We start from the raw sequence: 19,117 nt of genomic DNA, 5'->3' as shown, positions 1-19,117 counted from the left end.
ACACACTAACACCAGTTAGTCCTCAAACAGGCTAATATCCCCAGCATCGAGGCACTGACCATTCCTGATTGGCCACGATGGGCTGGGCACATCGTCTGCATGACCGACACAAGACTCCTCAAGCAGGTGCTCTACTCCCAGCTTCGACACAGCAGGCAAGCCCCAAGTGAACAGAGGAAGTGGTTCAGGGATACCCTCAGGACCTCATTGGCAAAGTGCTGCATTCCCCAGGCACCTGGGATTCACTGGCCCAAAACTGTCTAAGGTGGAGGAGGAGCATCCAGGAAGGCATCGGGAAAAAAATGGAAGCCAGGCTAAAACAGCAGAAAGGACACACTACCACACCAATGTCCCATCCATCCCTTCCCTTGACCACCACCTGTCCCAAGTGTAACAGAGCCTGTGGTAGCCACATCAGTCTGGCCAGCCACCTACAGACTCATTCTGAGGGTGGAAGAGAGTCATCCTTGTCTGCGAGAGACCATGGCCAATGTTGATGCGTTGTGTGTGTGCACGCGTGTGTGTGTGTGTTGAATCTGAGTGGGGCCAGGATTCAGACTTGGGAATATTATCTAAAGTATTGGAATTTGAGTTCAGAACACATCCCACAGATCTCTGGACCAAGAGGAGGCCATTCAGGACGTTCTCTGGGAAAGCATCATTTGAAACAAGAATAATGACACATCTCTGAGAATCATATTAATAATCGTTTTTACTGAAGCTTTCATGAGTTCTGTGTTGATTGACACAATGTTCTGGTTTGGGCTTTGCTGTCTGTACAAACCATCTGTAATGTCTTTGCTGCAATGGTTCACATTTACATCAACACACTTACATTCCAAATATCCCGTCATTATTCTTCATGGGACTCACTGAATTGGCTCAAATCAGACTCCCAGCAGCTCAGATGGAGGTAGGGCTGAAGCTCAGAGACAGAGAGAGAGAGAGAGAGAGAGAGAGAGTGAGAGAGAGTGTGAGAGAGTGTGAGAGAGAGAGAGAAAGAGAGAGAGAGAGAGAGATGGAACTCAGAAGAGAATGCTTTGACTGGAGACTGCAATGGATGAATGGTGCTCTGGATGGAGACTGTACTGGATGAATGGTGCTCTGGATGGAGACTGTACTGGATGAATGGTGCTCTGGATGGAGACTGTACTGGATGAATGGTGCTCTGGATGGAGACTGCACTGGATGAGAGAATCCTTGATTGCAATCACAGGACCCTGGCTGATTCTTTCCCCACAGCAAGTCAAATGTCATCATTGGACTCCGTATTGGACAGAAACAGGTCCACTCTGGATCTTAGGAGATCTCGGGTCAGGTTTTAGGAGTGCGTGTGAATGCTGGATCAGAGGGGAAGTTTCCTCCAGAACCAGTAAAAGGTAACAATGAGAATCCAAGCAGACAAAGCCTTGTAGGGTAGGGAGGGAGGGAGGGGTTGTCGGCACTGGGCACAGTAAACCAGCTCATGGTGTCCAAGAGACTGAGTGGGCAGTTTCTGGTTAGAAACTGAAGCTTCTGCAGCTCCTACTGGCTTCCAGCTCCATCATTAAATCCGGAGCAGTTTCAACATTTTTCATCAACACACACTGACACCATCATTAGAACAGAAGGAATAGGGACTCTCTCTCTCTCTCTCTCTCTCTCTCTCTCTCTCTCTGTCTTGGTGCTGACTTCTACCTCTGAAGGGGTTCTCTGGGAGCCAGTGTTTAATAGAAGGGATTGGGTCTCATTATGTTTTTGATGCTGTATGGTTTATGAGTGTGGTGGGGGAGGGGATACAGGCTCCTTTCTATGATATCAGGCAGTGATGGCTGTCCCAGTGGGTCAGACTGTGATGCTGTTTTTTGCTGGCACTGACACTATGATATCAATTGCAATGTCACTCAATGTGACAGGAGGTTACATGGCTTGATCAGTGGTGGGGGAGGAGCAGACTGAACAAGGAGCTGCAATCATTAGTCACTGCTGAAACTCTTCATACAGCCCTCACCGTCCGGAACCTTCTTCACTAAAGATTCTTTCAACTCCTTCATGCCAGCCCTGGAGCTGAAAAGGGAGAAAGAGAAAGACATCTTTTCGAGAGGCACCTGGTCACAATACCCCATTAATTACACTCCATCCGTCCACATTGAACTCATTGTCGAAGCTGCAGCCCAGCTCCTCTTCCTATCGGAATGTTACAGTCAAGGAGACAGAGAAGGCTCCAGCAAAGGAGGAGGCTGTTCAGCCCCTTGTGTCAGTGCTAGCTGTTTACAAATTTATTCACATGAACCTCTCAATTGAATGTCTCTTGTTGAGAAGTGATTGAATCTGTTTTTAAGAGAGAATGTCTGACAAATATGAACTGATTCAAGAAAGTCAGCATGGATTTTCTCAGGGTTAAACACCTTGAACTAACTTGGTTACATTTTATTAAAGAGGTTACTAATGTGTGAGATAATGGAATGTCAATGGGTGTTGTTGATATGAATTTCCAGAAGGCATTCAAGAAAGTTGCACACAAAATTTATAATCATATAATGAGAACAACAAGATGGCAGAATAATTAAATACATATTCAGGATTTTTGTACAGAAAGGAAGACTCTAAAACATCCCCAAATTGTTGGGTTCACAGAGTCTAGAGTGAGGGAGGAGCTGGAGAAAATCATTTATTAAAGGGAAATGGTTTTGGGAAAATTGATGGGATTAAAGTTTGATAATCGACATACTAAGTATTCAGGAAATGGCTCAAAAATATTGGGAACATTGGTGGTCATCTTCGAAGATTGTATTGATTCTGGAACAGTTCCTTGAGATTGGAGAGTTGCTGATGTAACCTTACTATTAAAATGGGAGGGAGTGAGAAAACAGGGAATTTTTGATCAGTCAGCCTGATGGTGGTATTGGGGAAAATTCTTGAGTCCGTTGTAAAATATTTAATAGCTGAACACATGGAAAACAGTGACAGGATTGGACACAGTCAGCATGGATTGTGGGAAGGGAAATCATACTGAACAACCAACTGGAATTGTTTGAGGATGTAAGGAGTGGATTTAATAAGGGGGAGCTAGTGAATGTTTTTTTTTCTTTATTCATTCATGGGATGAGGGCATCACTGGATAGCCAGCATTTATTGCCCATCTCTAATTAGTTAAAAGTCAACCACATTGTTGTGGGTCTGGAGTCACAGGTCGTCCAGACCAGGTACAGATAGCAATTTCCTTCCCTAAAGGACATCAGTGAACCAGATGGTTTTTCCCAACAATCAACAGTGAATGCATGGTCATTATTAGATTCTTAATTCTGGATTAATGTGCTTCATTTGCACTTTCAAGAGACTTCTGATAATCCCACAAAAGAGCATTGCATATAAAATTAAAGCTCATAGGATTGGGGGCAGTGTACTGACATGGATAGAGAACTGATTGCAGACAGGAAACAAAGTCATAGAGTCATTGAGTCCTCCAGCACAGAGACAGGCCCTTCGACCTAAACTGGCCCATTCCGACCAAAATGTTTGACCACGCTAACCCAATTTCCATACACTTGGCCCATGTCCTTCTGAACCTTTCCTATTCATGTATTTGGCCAAATGCCTTTTAAATGTTGTCAATGTACCCAGTGCAACCACTTCCGCTGGTAGCTCATTCTATATGCGGACCATCATTTGAGTAAAAAAGTGCCCCTCAGGTTCCCTTTTATTCCTTACTCTCAAACCTTAAACTGATGCCCTCTCGTCCTCTATTCACAAACCCTGGGAAAAAGATTGAGTTCATTCACCCTATCCATGCCTCTAATGATCTTACACACTGCTTTCAGATTCCCCCCTCAGTCTTCTATGCTCCAAAGAAAAAAATTCCTAGCTGTCCACCCTCTCTCTATAACTCAGATCCTTGAGTTCTGGCAACATCCTCATAAATTTCTCCTGCACTCTTTTCAGTTTAATAATATCCTTCCTATAACAAGCTGTCCAAAACTGAACACAATAATCCAAGTGTGGCCTCACCAACATCCTCTATAACTGCAATATAACTTCCCAACTTCTACAGTCAATGCCCTGACTGATGAAGATCAGTGTGCCAAAAGCCTTCCTCACTGCCCTGTCCAACAGTGACTCCACTTTCAGAGAATTGTGTACCTGAACTCCACGGTCCCTCTGATCCACTACACTCCTTCACCATTCACCATGAAACTCCTACCTTGATTTGACTTTGCAAAATGCAAGACCTCACACTTGTCTATATTAAATTCCATTTGCTATTTCTCAGCCCACTTCCCCAGCTGATCAAAGTCCTGCTGTACTTTCTGATAACCTTCCTCACTGTCCACGATACCGTCTATTTTAGTGTCATTTGGAAATTTATGAATCATGCCTTGTACAGTCTCATCCAAATCATTGATATAGATGTAATTTTGAAATAATCGGGCCTTTTTCTGAAAGGGCTGGATGACCTCAGGTCTGGACCACAGGCCTGGATACCAGCTACTCACATCATATGTTAATGATTTAGATAAGGGAATCAAGATTAATATCTCCAGTTTAGCAGATGACACAAAGCTGGTTGAGAGGGGGAGCTGTCAGGAGGATGCAGAGATGCTTCTGTGTGATTTGGACGGGTTGAGTAAGTCAAAGATGAAATATAATGTGGATAAATGTGAAGTTACCCAGTTTAGTATCAAAAATAGGAAGGCAGATTATTATCTGAAATGGGATAGCTTGGGAATGGGGAGATACAATAAGACCTGGGTGTCCTTATACACCAGTTGCTAAAAGTAAGCATTGCAGGAGCAGCAGTCGTGAAGAAGGCCAATGGTATTTAGGTCTTCATAGCGATAGGATTCAAGAACAGGGCCAGAGGTATCTTGCTGCAATGTTGCAGGGCTTCAGTGAGATCATACCTTGAGTATTCCATTAATATTTGGCTCAGTGACAGGAGACAGAGCGAAGAGGCAGAAAGTTGTTTGCGTGACTGGATCCAGTGTGCAGTGGGATACCACAGGGATCAGTGCTGCGTCCCTTATTGTTTGTGACACTTAGAAACAATGTGGATGAGAATGTGATGGAGTGAGGGGTGGGGTTAGTGAATGATATCTAAGTTTGTATATGATATGAAGAATGGAGGATGTTTAACAGTGAGGAAGAAGGTGTGAGGTTACAGGAGGATATAAATGGATTGTTCAGATAGGCAGAGCAAAGGCAGATGGAATTTAACTCTGCTAAATGTGAGGTGAAGCACTGTGGAAGACACAGCAGGTTAACAGGGCAGGAATGAAAACATATAGGACACTTACCTTTATCATTTCAGGGGTGGGTGAGAAAAACAGGGAGGTTATGTTGGAACTCTTCAGAACTTAGGGGAGGTGAGAGCTGAAGTACTGTGTGCAGTTCTGGTCACCACACGATAGGAAGGATGTGATTACACTGGATGGGGTGCAGATGAGATTAACAAGGAAGTTGCTTGGGGTGGAGCATTTCAATGATGAAAAGATGCTGGATAAGCTCAGGTTGTTCTCTTTGTAGGAGAGAAGGTTAATGGGTCCCTGATAGAGATGTATAAAGTTATGAGGGGAATGCACAAGGTGGATAGAAAGTTCTCCTGAGGCAGAGAGATAATAATATGGTGGCACACATTCAAATGTGAAAGGCAGGAGCTTCAGAGGGGATTTGAGGAGCATATCTTTCACCCAGAAGATGGTGACAGTCTGAATACATTGACTGGGATTATAGTTGTGGTAGGAAACTTCATAACCTTTGGATGAACACTGAAATGTCATAGCATTCAAGACTATGGGCCTAATATTGGAAAGTGGGACTCATGCAGGTTTAATGTTGTTTGGCTGGCACGGGTTCAATGGGCTGAAAGGACTCTTCTGTACTGTGATTTTATGATTCGATTATGTGCAGTTTTGGTCCCCTTATCTGAGGAAGAATGATCTGACTGTGGAGGGAGGGAGGGCAGGGAGGGGTTTGAGAACAAGGATGACAATTTGAAAATAGAAGTGTTGCTCAACCGGGAGCCAATGTAGGTCAGTGAGCATGGTGGGGAGGGCGGGGGGTGGTGATGTGGGGCTTAGATCAGCCTCAAAGATGAGGTCAAGGTTGTAATGAGTCTGTTTGAGCAGCAGACAGTGCTCAGGGAGAGGGATGGAGTTTGTACCGGGAGCTGAAGAGGATGGCTTTGATCTTCCCAATGTGTTTCCCAGTGAGCCTGGCTCTTCAGTCCTGACTGCTCTTAGCTGCTGTGATTGTCACTGATTGGACACTTATTATTAGAGATTCTGACCACAGCAGAAAGCCCCAGTGTAAAAAATAACTGCAAAGACTGTCAGATCGCAAGTTTTAAACTTCACCAGAAGAGGAAGTGAAAGAAGGAGCTCGGAGCAGCTGGCTGTTTGTTACTGAGATGGGAGAAAACTGTGAACCATCTGCACTCCCTAGAATCTGTCAGCACATAAGAATAGAAGGAGTAGGATCCTCAGTATAATGATGGTAAAAGTGTCAGTCACTCTCTCACAAACACACACTCAGAGATCAAAAACAGAATCCAGCAGTAGTTCTGTATCCAAGCTGTGAAGCCTACACAGAATGTTTTCCTCATTCAGTTTTTAACTGGCAGGATAGACCAAGCTGGGGAGGCAACACAGTGGTGGGTACAGTCGGAAGGGAGTTGTCCTGGGAGTCCTCACCATTAACTATAGAACCCATGAAGCATCATGAACGTAGATCAAACATGGAGAAGGAAACCTCCCTCCCCGCCAACCTCAACTGAGCAGTTAGTCCTCCTTCATGTTGAACAACACTTGGAGGGAGCACTGAGGGATGGAATGATGCAGGATATACCCTGAGTAAGGGACTTCAAAGCCCACCATCAAGAGCTGCTCAGAAGCATCACTACTGAACAAGCAGGTCAAGTTCCAAGTGATTCCGCTGCGAGACTGGAGCTGGGGCAGGTGGCGAGGGAACCAACACGAGGGAAAAACATACTCACTGTCACCCTCACCAACTTGTCTGCTGCTGGTGTATCTGTCCATGATAGTGTCAGTAAGAGTGACTACCTCACAGTCCGTGTGGAGACAAAATCCCATCTTCACATTGAGATTACCTGACACTTTGTTGGGCAAGAGATACGCGATGTCAGGAAGAACTTTGTTTTTAGCAGCAATTGGTAATGACTTGGAAATTAGTGCCCATTCAGGTGAGGCAGGTGAAGACACTCAGTTATTACAATGACAGATTGGATGGGCTCTTGATGGAAATAAACCTGCAAGGCTCTGGGGGCTGACGAGGGGAAGGGGTGGGACTGACTGGATTGCCCCATGAAATGACAGCATTACCCTGACAGGTTGAATGTTCTCCCCCTGTGCTGGAAATAGGTCTAACTCAATGAGGGGTTCACAATTAGAGAGTTTAGATGCAGTAAATACAGGACAAATTGTTTCTCCAGGCAGGAGGGTCAGTAACCAGAGGGCACACATTTCAGAAAGGGTCTGAAGGACAAGGGAGAAGATAGGAATATTTTTATCCAGCGAGTTCATGATGACGGTCTGCAAGGTGAGTGGAAGTGGATTCAACAGCAACTTTCAAAAGGGCATTTGGAGAAATAGCTGAAAAGGAAACAATTGCAGGGTTATACAGGAAGGACTGGGTAAATGGGACACATTGGACTCATTTGACTAGCAGTCACAATCAGCCCAGTGACCTCTGTCCAAGCTGTATAAGAGCTTACACACACTTAGTCTCACCTTTACACAAAGACTGGGAGAAATAGACAACCCAGTTTACAGAAAAGTGTTTTCTCAAGGAAAATTTACACAGTGTCCAAATGTGGCCTTACCAATGCCTTGTACAGCTGGAACATGATGTCCCAGCTCCTGTACTCCCTGCTTTGACCAGTGATGGTGAGTGTGCCAAATACCTTCTTTATCACCCTGTCTACCAGTGGCCCCACTTCCAAGGAATTATGTACCTGTACCTCTCAGTCTGTCTGTTCAACAACACTCCCCATGGCTCTACCATTATTTGTGTAATTCCTGCCCTGGTATGTCTTACCAAAATGTAACTCCTTGCACTTTTCAAAATTCAACTCCATCTGGATTTGTTGACCCACTGGCCCAGTTGATCAAGATGACTTTGCACTCTTGGGTAGCCTTCTTCCCTGTCCACGATGCCAACAATTTTAATGTCAGCCACAAACTTCCTGACCATTCCTGCTATAGGGCTTATGCCCGAAACGTCGATTCTCCTGTTCCTTGGATGCTGCCTGACCTGCTGCGCTTTTCCAGCAACACATTTTCATTCCTGCTATTTTCTCAGCCAAATTGTTCATTTAAATGATGAACAACAGTGGATCCAGGTTCGGTTCTCGTGGCAGACGGCTGGTCATTGGCCTCCAGTCTGAAGAACAAGCCTCTCTCACCAGCCTCTGCCTCCGACCATCAGGCCAATTTTATATCCAATTGGCGAGCTCTCCCTGAATCCTTTGTGATATAAATTTACTAAGCAGTCTCCTATGGGGAACCTTGTCTAAGGCCTTGCTAACGTCCATGTCAACAGAGTGTACTACTCTACCTATCTTCTTCTTCTTGATTACTTCTTCAAAAACTCAGTCAGCTGCTCATCTCAATTGGAAACTCCAGTGAATAGGAGGCCCATGTTTACTGGTCTCCTTTGGAGAGTCCAGTAGGAAGGAGGCCAATGTTTACTGCTTTTATGGCTTCAGTGGTAAAGAGGCCTATGTTTCTCCATAAAGCAGCTTTGTGAACTGAATTTCATGTTTACTGGACTCTGTTGGAGTATCCAGTGTGTCATGGAGTTCATGGTTGGTGTGGGTCCAGTTTCTCTCTGTTGTAACTGTGTGATGCTCTGACCCTCATCCCAGTCAAAAAGCCTGACTCAAAGACTGATCATGGAAAGGGCAGGAAAGGGAAGGGATTGGACAGGATGGGTCAGTGGGTCAGAACCTGTCCTGCCCCTCCAGCTCACACTGATGGCCTGAGGATCTCCCCTCTCTGCTGGGCCTTCGTGAAGTGAGCTTTGTGTCCAAACCAGTCCCCAGTGAGAATCGGTCAACAGCACAGAACTGCCCTTCATTTGACAAGAATCTGTCAGTCTTCCTGAGAGAGACCAAACCCTGGTCAATGTGAGAAATGGGGCTTTAATCCAGGAAAAGACATGCTTCTGGGGTCAAGGGTTAACATCCATTAGTGGGGCAGAGCAGAGGGAGATTTGTCCTGCATTCAATTGTCACCACCCGGGACACTGTGAGAAAGAGAGAGAAGCGAGACAGAGAGAGAGGTAGAAGATGTATGTGTGTGTGTGTAATTGAGGGATAGAGGGAGGAGCATCTGAGACAGTGTGAGATATGTGAGGGGACCAAGAGAGAGATCGAGGGAGGTAGAAGTAGTGAGATTGAGGGATAGAGAGAGAGAATCAAGATGTGACTGAGAGGGATGGAGAGAGAGAAAGAGACAGGATGGGTGTGATACCAAGAATGAAAGGAATCAAGAGAGAGTTGGTCGGGTTGAGTGTGTGTGTGTGTGAGAGAGAGATGAGTATGGTTAGAGACAAAATGACAGAGAGGGAGGGAGAAAGACGGTAGATTGGGAATGCAGGCAGGGAGGGAGAGACAGAGAGAGGAATAGAGAGGGGCAATTAATATTTGGAGGTTTTCAATTGATGCGAGAGATTGAGTGAGTGACAGTGTGAGAGAAAGATGCAGAGGTAGAGATTATGAGACGGAGTGAGGAAGCGTGAGTGAGTTGCAGAGAGTGGCTATGTGACTGATTGAGAGAGAGAGAGAAAGGGGTGGACAGGTCGTGGTCACCACATTCTGGGAAGGATGTGATTGTACTTGAGAGGGTGCAGAGATTGACCAGCATGCTGCCTGGGATGGAGGGCCAGCGGTGAGGAAAGCTTGGAAAGGTTGGGGATGTTTTCTTTGGAGCAGTGAAGGTTGAGAGGGGACCTGATAGAGGGGTATAAGATTATTCAGGGCAGTGATTGGGTGGGCAGGAAGGCAGTTTTTACAAGAGTCAAGGATTCAATAACCAGGGACAAACATTGAAGGTAACACAGACATGGCCACACAGAAACTGCTGCAGGAGTAGGCCATTCGGCCCTTTGAGTCTGCTCTGTCATTCAGTGTGATCATGGCTGATCCTCCATCTCAAAGACATATTCCTACTTTCTCCCCATTTCCTTCATGCTGTTAAAATGTAAAACAACTATCTCTCTCTTTCTCTTGAATATATTCAGTTCCTTGTCCTCCAAAGTTTGACTATCCTCTGAGTGAAGAAATGTTTCCTCATCTCAGTCTGAAATGGTCTACACTGTATCCCCCTTAGATTGTGACCCCTGGTTCCAGACTCCCCAACGAGGGGAAACCTCCTCCCTGCCCAGCCCTGTTAGAATGTTATATGTTTCAATCAGATTCCCTCTCATTCTTCTGAACTCGAGTGAGTCCAGGCCCAGTTGATTAGATAGTGAGAAGTGTGTTGGGGAGAAATGTTTTCACCCAGAGGGTGGTGGGAGTCTGGAACTCACTGCCTGAAAGGCTGGTTGAGTCACAAACTCTCATGACATTGGAGCAGTGTTGAGATATTCACTTGTGTTGCTGCAGCCCCCACGGTAATGGGCCAGGAGCTGGCGGATGGGATTAGTGTCATCAGATCTTTGCTGACCAGTTTAGACACAATGGGCCAAATGGTATAATTCAGTGCTGTTAAGATCAATGACTTTCTGAGACAGAGACAGAGAATGGGAGTGAGAGAGAGAGAGAAAAAAGATGTACTGACGTGGCTCTCCCTGCCTGATGCCATTTACATACTGAGGAACACCCAGTCAGACTCTCACAGGCTGCAGCTTTATAAAGCAGAGCCCAGTGAAGGGAGAGTTTATCAGGAACCAGGCACAGGGACAGGAGCACACACCATGATTTCACACATCCAGCTAATCTGGCCCCTGGCATTCTGTGTCGCAGGTACAAATCTCTCTCCTTCCACCTTGAATCTTTAGCTGCTCTGCATTTCACTCCAATTCCACTGACTTGTGATTGAAGGGAAAATGCTGAAACCAGAGGAATGCTCAGTGTCTCCAACAATCTCTCATTTGACAGGCTCTTTCTGTGACAGTTCTGACTTCACTGTGTTTCTCTCTGACCCCTCAGGTATCAATGGGGACATCACCATGACCCAGTCTCCCCCGGTGCTGTCAGTGGGACTGGGCCAGACCGCAACCATCACCTGTAAGGCCAGTCAAAGCATTAGCAGCTCCCTTGCTTGGTACCAGCAGCGAGAAGGTCAGAAACCCTCTCTCCTGATCTACAGTGCAACAAGTCGATTCACAGGAGTCTCCGATCGATTCACCGGCAGTGGATCAGGGACCAGTTTCACCCTGACAATCAGCAACGTTCAGAATGAGGATGTCGCTGACTATTACTGTATGCAGCATAACAGCTGGCGTTCACAGTGATACAGATCCGTACAAAAACCTCAATACACACAGCACCAACTCCTGTACTGACCCAATCCACAGTTATATAAAATATATAATAATGGACACACCATCCCACCACCTGAACTGACACATTCACATTTACATCTAAATGAAACTGAACAAACTAACCTATGCCAGAATTGTCACTGTCCACAACACACTCCAGTCCCTGTGGTGTCCACCACTCACTGAAGGCCTCATGTTTCCACCTACACTCCATGACCACACTTGAAGAGCAGCTGCAAGATTGAACTCCAAAAAATATATTTCGCAAACTGCCCAAGCCTAGCTGGACACAACCCAGAGATACAGACAGACAGAGAAAAAGCCATGAGTGAGGGAGAGAGAGAGGGGCAGGGAGAGGGTAAGAGTGACTGAGAGACAGGGAGAGGTTGAGAGTGACGGGGAGTAACAAAGAGCAGAAGTTTTTGTGCAGCCTCTGCACTGGGAGCTCTCACTGTGGCTTACGTTCGGTAAAGGAACCAAGCTCAGACTGAGTAAGTAAACCTCAATCCTCCGTTATTAACCCCGTCAATACTGAAACACAACTTCTAAAACACAAATGTTGAATTGTTGAAGGTGTTATTGAGCAGCTGCAGCGAATGAAATGGTTGATTGAGGAGCACTGTGTCTAACAGGGTGTCCAGCTGTATTTCTGTAGTTCCATTGCCCCCTTTAAGCAGCAAGATATAAGTCAGTCAGTTTTACTCACCGTGTGGAGGAGCTCTGTCCATTTGCAGCTTGTGGTCCCATTCCTGCAGCATGGAGTGAAATCAGTGAGTAGCCTCCTGCCAGACTCAGTGCGACAGACACGGGCAGAGGTTGATGTGAGCTCTGGCTCCCCGTCCCAGTCTCTGATCTCACTGACCTCAGCAGCACAGTGAGATACTGAGCTCCCACCTCCCCCAGCTTTAACTCTGCTCAATCACACAATCACAGAATTATTACAGTGTACAAGGACACCATTTCACCCGTCCTATCTGTACTGGCTCTTTGAATGAGTAATTGACAGAGTGTCATTCTCCTCAATTCTCCCTGTCACCCTGCACATTGTTCCTTTTCAAATAATAGTCTCATTCCCTTTGGAATGTTTCAATTGAAGCTGCCTCCACCACACTCTCAGGCAGTGCATTCCACACCTTAACCACTCACTTTTGTTACTTTTCCCACTTATTTCAATCTGTGGTCTCTCAGTCTCAATCCTTTCTCAATTGGGAACATTTTCTCCTTATTTTTTCTGTCCAGGCACCTCCTGGTTTTAATTCCTTCAATAAATCTCCTCTCAGCCTTCTCCAAAGAAGACAGTCCCAAATTCTCCAGTAGATCTTCATAACTGATGTTCCTCATCCCTGGAATGACCTTTGGGAATTTAATTTGCCATCTCTACAAAACATTCACATGCTTCCTGAATTATTCACATTATTTATGTCCCTTATGATTTTATAAATTTCTCAGTCTCCGATGTTGCAGGGAAAATTGCCCCAGTTTATTCATCCTCTCCCCATCGTTCAAAACCTCCAATTCCTAGCAAAATCTTTTAAAATCTTTTTCTGCACCTTTTAAAAGTTTAACAGTATCCTTACAATCGCAGGATGATCAGAATTGTTCACATTATTCCCAAAGTGGCCTCACCAATCTCCTGTATAGCTGCAACATGATGTCCCAACTCCGATACTCAATACAGTGACCAATAAAGGCAAACGTTCCCAACACCTTCTTCATCACCCTGTCTCCCTGTGATCCAGTTTTAAGGAATAATGAAGCTTACCTTCACCTTCACCTTCACCTTCACCTTCACCTTCACCTTCACCTTCACCTTCACCTTCACCTTCACCTTCACCTTCACCTTCACCTTCACGTCTCTTTTTTCAGCAACACTCCAAGGGGCCCTACCATTAACTGTATGACTCCTGCCCTGGTTTGCCTTTCCAAAATGCAACATCTCACATTTAACTAAATTGAACTCCATTTGCTACACCTCTGCCCATTGCCCCATCTGATCAAGGTCCCACTGTACCCTGAGATAAACCTCTTCACTATCCACTGTCCCACAAATTTTGGTGTCATTTACAAACTGATGTTAACTCCTATATTCACAGTGAAATCATTTATTTAAATGACCAAAAGCAGTGAACCCAGCACCACTCCTTGCGGCACACAGCTATTCACAGATCTCCAGTCTGAAAATCAACCCTTTACCACCACTCTCTCTCTCCTATCTTCAAGCTAATTTTTTTTTACCCAAATGGCTAGCTCCCCCTGGATCCCATGTGGTCTGACCTTACTAGTCAGTCTATCATGTGGAACCTTGTCAAACACTTTACTGAAGTCCAAACAGATACTGTCTACTGTTCTGCCTTCATCAATCTTCTTTGTCACCTCCTCAATCAAATCAGGGAAACACAATTTCCCATGCACAAAACCACATTGATTATCCAAATGGATGTAAATCCTGTCCCTCAGAATCCACTCCAATATCTTACCTAACACTGACATCAGGCTCATTGGTCTATAGTTCCCTAGCTTTTCCTTCTTGCCTTTCTGAAATGATGATACAAAATTAGCCATCCTCTCTGGTCCTCCAACACCTTCCCTATAGCTGTAATGATAAACATATCTCAGCAAGGGGCCCAGAAATCTCTTCCCTAGTTTCCCACAATGTTCTGGGATACACCTGATCAGGTCCTAGGGATTTATATACCTTTATATCTTTTAAGACCTTTCGCATCTCCTCAGTTGTATTGTGGACTTTTTCAAAACGTCACTATTTTTCCAAATTCCCTCACTTTCATGTCCTTCTTCCCCATAAATACTGACCTGAAATATTTGTTTAGGATCTCACCCATCTCCTGTGTCTTACCAAAATACAGCACTCACATTTATCTGAATTAAACTCCATCTGCCATTCCTCAGCCCACTGGCCCAGTTGGTCAAGAGCCCATTGTACTCTTAGACAGCCTTCTTCGCTGTCCACAATGCCATCTGAAAATTCACCTGAACACACTCTCACAACTCTGGCCCCTCTCTGCCTGTTACACTGCTACTACCCTAATCTATATTCAGAAATTAAAGACCCTGTCCCCCATTTATAACGATTCTATCATATTTGCAGGTCTCTGTAAATTCCTTGCATTTGTATTCCTCCACATTCTTTCCACTGGGTGGTGATTTATTGTCTACACTGAGGATTCCGTGGACCTCGGTGTTTCATTCTGATATTCCCCACTGGCTCCCACAGCCCAGCTCATCCCAAAGGAGCTCAGTCACAGCTCTGTTCAGGAGCAACGCTGTCTGGTCTGGCCAAGTCTCATCTCCCCCAGACCCACTCCCAATGTCCCAAAAACTAAAGCCTCCCTCCTGGACCCGCTCTCCAGCCCCACAGTCACCTGTGTTATCCTCCTGTTCCTCTTCACACTTGTGGGCGGTACTGGAAGTAATGTGCAGATTCCTTCTTTTTAGTTCCTGCTCCTAATTCCTTTCCACGCTCCCTAAAATCTGACTGCAGGACCACATCCTATTTCTCCCTTTGTCACTGGGACCAATGTGGACCACGACTGCTGACTGTTCCCCCTCTCCCCTCAGGGCGCTCTGCAGCCGCTCATTGACATCCTTGCGCCTGGCACCAAGGAGACAACACACCATCCTGGATTCCCATCTGCAGCTGCAGAAACACCTATCAATTGCCCTCCCTCTCAAATCTCCTCTCACTGTCGCTCTTCCAGTCTTCATTGTGCCCCCCTGTACAGCTGAGCCACCCATGGTGCCAGGGACTTTGCTCTGGCTGCACTCCACAAATGAACCATCATTCTCATCAGGATTCCGAACTGAATCCTGGTTGGAGAGTGAGCTGCACTCAGGGGATTCCTGTACTAGCTGCCTGGTCCTTTTGGACTGTCTGCTTCTCCCCCATTCCCTCTCTCCCTGCATACTCTGAAGCTGCAGAGTGACCACATCTAGAAATGTGCTCTCCATGGAGCTCTCACCCTCACGGACTCTCCGTACTGACACCAGCTGCTGCTCAAGCTCCGATACCTGGAGCTCCAACTGCTGTCACTGACCAGACTTCCTACACTCTTGGAAGTCCAGGAGCTGGGAAGCATTCTAAAGTTCCCACATGGATGCACACTCTCTCCACTCTTTGGTGACCTCTTGGCAAAGTTCTGATGACAAACAGCTACAGCAGGGCTCACAGTCCAGTGGGTTCAGTGTTCCAGGGTTTTGGGGAAACTCTCCAGAAGACTTTAAGAAATAGGAGCAGAAATCAGCCATTCAGCCCATTGAATCTGCTCTGCCATTTGATCTTGGCAGATATGCTTCTAATCCCCATTCTCCTGCCAACTCCACAGGTACCATCAATCCCATTAACAATCACGAACTTATCTATCTCTGTCTTAAATACTCTCAGTGACTTTGTCTCCACTGCCCTCTGTAGCACTGAGTTCCACAGATTTGCCACCGTCTGGCTGAAGAAATTTGTCCTCATCTCAGCTCGAAATTGTTGGCCCTTCATTCTGAGGCTGTGCCTTTGTTACCTAGTCTCCTGTTTTTGGAAACATCTTCTCTGCATCCACTGTATCCAGGCCTATCTGTATTCTGCAAATTTCAATAAGATCCCTCCTCATCCTTCTAAACTCCATCGAGTACATACCCAGAGTCCTCAACCATGTCTCATATGACAAGCCCTTCATCCCCAGGATCATTCTTGTAAACCCCTCCAATGCCAGCACATTGTTCCTTAGAATATGGGTCCCAAATCTGCTCACAATATTTAAAATGCAGTCTGACTAGATCCTTACACAGCCTCAGCAGTACATCTCTGCTCTTGTGTTCTGGCCCTATTTAAGTGAATGCGAACATTTTATTTGCCTTCCCAAGCACAAACTGGACCTGCCTGTTAACCTTAAGAGAAACCTGAATGAGATTTGTGCTTTAGATTTCCAAAGGCTTTCCTCATTTAGCAAACAGTCTTTGCATTTCTTCTTCCTCCCAAAGTGCATAACCTCACACTGTAACACATTGTATTCTATCTTCCAATTCTTTGCCCACTCTCTGAGCATATCCAGGACCTTTTACAGCCTTCCCACTTCCTCAACACTACCTGTCCCTCCACTTATATCATGTCATCTGAAAACCTAGCAACAATGTCTTCACTTCCTTCATCCAGATTGTTAATGTATAACATGAATAGTTAAGGTCCTAAGGCCCTGCAGACCTTTACCGGTCACCAGCTGCCATTGTTCCTCGCTCTCTGCTTTATGCCAACCTGCCAGTCCTCAGTCCATGCCAGTACCTCACCCCTAACACTATCAGTGCTTATCTCATGTCAAATGCCCTCTGGAAAATCCAAATAGGTTACTTCCTCAGACTCTCCTTTGACTGACTGGCTCATTGTCTCCTTTGGGAATTCTAACAGATTTGCCAGGCATGACCTCCCCTTGACTCAGACCTATTTTCTCAATGCACTTCCAAGTCCTCTACAATTTCATCCTTCAATTGAAGTCTAAAACCTGACCAACAACTGAGTCCAGGGTAACTGGCCTATAATGTCCCATCTTCTACCTCCCTCATTTCTTATACAGAGCTGTTATGTGAGCCATTTTCCTGTCCCTTGCCCCCACCAAATGCCACCCTCCCCCACCTCCACACCATGACTCCATTGATTACTGAAAGATCATCACCAATGCCCCCACAATCTCCTCAGCAATCTCCTTCAGAACACACTGGTGTAGTTCATCCAGTCTGGGTGAGTTAGCCACATTCAGACCTTTCAGCTTCCCCAGTACCTCCTCCTTAGTGATGGCCACTACACTCCCCTCTGCCCCCTGACAGTCTTGAAGTACTGGTATGCTGCTGGTGTTTTCCATTGTGCAGACTGATGCAAAGTATCGATTCAATTCCTTGACTATTCCTTCATTTCCTATTATTCTTTCTCCAGACTCATTTTCCGGCGATCCAAAGTCGATTTTTGCCTCCCTCTTCATTTTTATATATCTGATAAAACTCTTGCAATCTCCTTGTATATTACTGGCCAGCTTCCCCTCACATTTCACCTTCTCAACCCTTAGTGCTTTTTTTGTAATCCTCCAAACGTTTTTAAAGACTTCCTAATCCACTGGCTTCCCACTATTTTCCACCACATTGTATGCCTTTTCCTTTTGCTTTTATGCTGTCCTTGACGTCCCTCATCAGCCATGGTTACCTTGTCCTCCCATTAGTATGTTTCTTCTTTTTTGGAATGAATTCCTGCTCTGCTTCCTGAATTACCTCCAGAAATTTTGCTATTTGCTGCCCTGCCATCTTACCTGCTCGGCTCCCCTTCCAATCAACTCTGGTCAGCTCCTTCCTCATGTCTTTGTAGTTCCCTTTACTCAATTGAAATCCTGTTCCATCTGATTGCAGCTTCTCCCTCTCAAACTGCAGGGGGATTTCTATCATATTATGGTCACTTATCCACAGGGATACTTTCATCTTCAGCTCACTAATCAAGTTTGCCTCATTACACATCACTGAATCCAAAACTGCCTGTTACAAATGATCAACCACAAGCTGTTTCAAAAACCATCTCGTAGACATTCCATGAAGTCCTTTCCTTGAGACACACTACCAAGTCCACCTATCCATTGAAGTCTGCCCTGACATTTTGTATCTGGCATTTCTATCTCCTGATTGATTTCCTTCCCCACACCCTGATTACTGCTTGGAGACCTGGACAGAACTTGCATCAGATTCTTTATTTCTTGCGGTTCCTCAGCTCTACTCACACAGATTCTACACCTTCTGACTCTCTATCACTTCTTGCTACTGATTTAATTTCATTCCTTATTAACAAGGCAACACTTGCCCCTTTGCCCATCTGCTTGTCCTTTTGATGGGACATGTATCCTTGGATATTTAGATCCCAGCCCGGATCCCCTTACAGCCATGTCTCTGTGACAGCCACAACATCGTACCTGCCAGTTTCAATCTGCACTCCAAGGTCATTGTGTATACTGTGTGCTTTTAAGTACAACACCCTCAGTCCTGCATTGACTGCCCTCCTTCTCATCATTGTCCTCTTATCTGCTGTGCTTTACGTTTGATCTCTGATCCTTCCCACACTTTCTGTCCTATTACATCTTCTAGAAACTTGAAAAACCTCTCCCTCCACTTTAACTGGTTTAAATTCCTTAGAAACTCAATTTACCTCGATATGTGGCATCACTTTGTCGACCTTACTCGGAATGCTTCGTGCATTTAGACACAACCTCTTTAAGTTTGTTCTATTATTGATTTTCCCTGCACTTTTATGCTTCCTTTGATATTCAAAATTCCATCCCTTTCTTTTATTTTCTGGTAATCCCATCACTAACCAGCAATCCTACCTTCTCCTTTACCTTCCATTTTCTCATTTTCATCCAACTGAGCCAAATTACTTTCTCTTTGGGTTGAGTTCAGGCCAATATTTATCGTTGAGCCAACATCATTAATGCTCTTTGATCTCATTGCTTCTAGTGGGATCTTGTTGTGCAGAAACTGACTGCCATGTTACTGACATTGCAACAGGGGCTGCTTGTCAAACAAAACGACCTGTTGGAGTCTTTTGGAGAGCCTGAAATGTTAAGGGCTGGATTGAAATACAATTAGAGTCAGAGAGATGGACAGC

General features: G+C 45.3%; 2 pseudogenes; one reads left to right on the top strand and one right to left on the bottom strand.

The window, feature by feature from the left end:
* LOC140479494 (Ig kappa chain V region Mem5-like) overlaps positions 1 to 8,187 on the bottom strand; it is a 37,940-nt pseudogene extending 29,753 nt beyond the window's left edge.
* LOC140479531 (Ig kappa chain V region Mem5-like) overlaps positions 1 to 19,117 on the top strand; it is a 271,278-nt pseudogene that overhangs the window by 248,090 nt on the left and 4,071 nt on the right.

This window comes from Chiloscyllium punctatum, chromosome 7 (assembly GCF_047496795.1).
Source record: "Chiloscyllium punctatum isolate Juve2018m chromosome 7, sChiPun1.3, whole genome shotgun sequence".
In the NCBI taxonomy this organism is placed as follows: Eukaryota; Metazoa; Chordata; class Chondrichthyes; order Orectolobiformes; family Hemiscylliidae; genus Chiloscyllium; species Chiloscyllium punctatum.
Note: the sequence above shows the minus strand (reverse complement) of the source record. Positions and strands in the feature narration are given on the sequence as shown.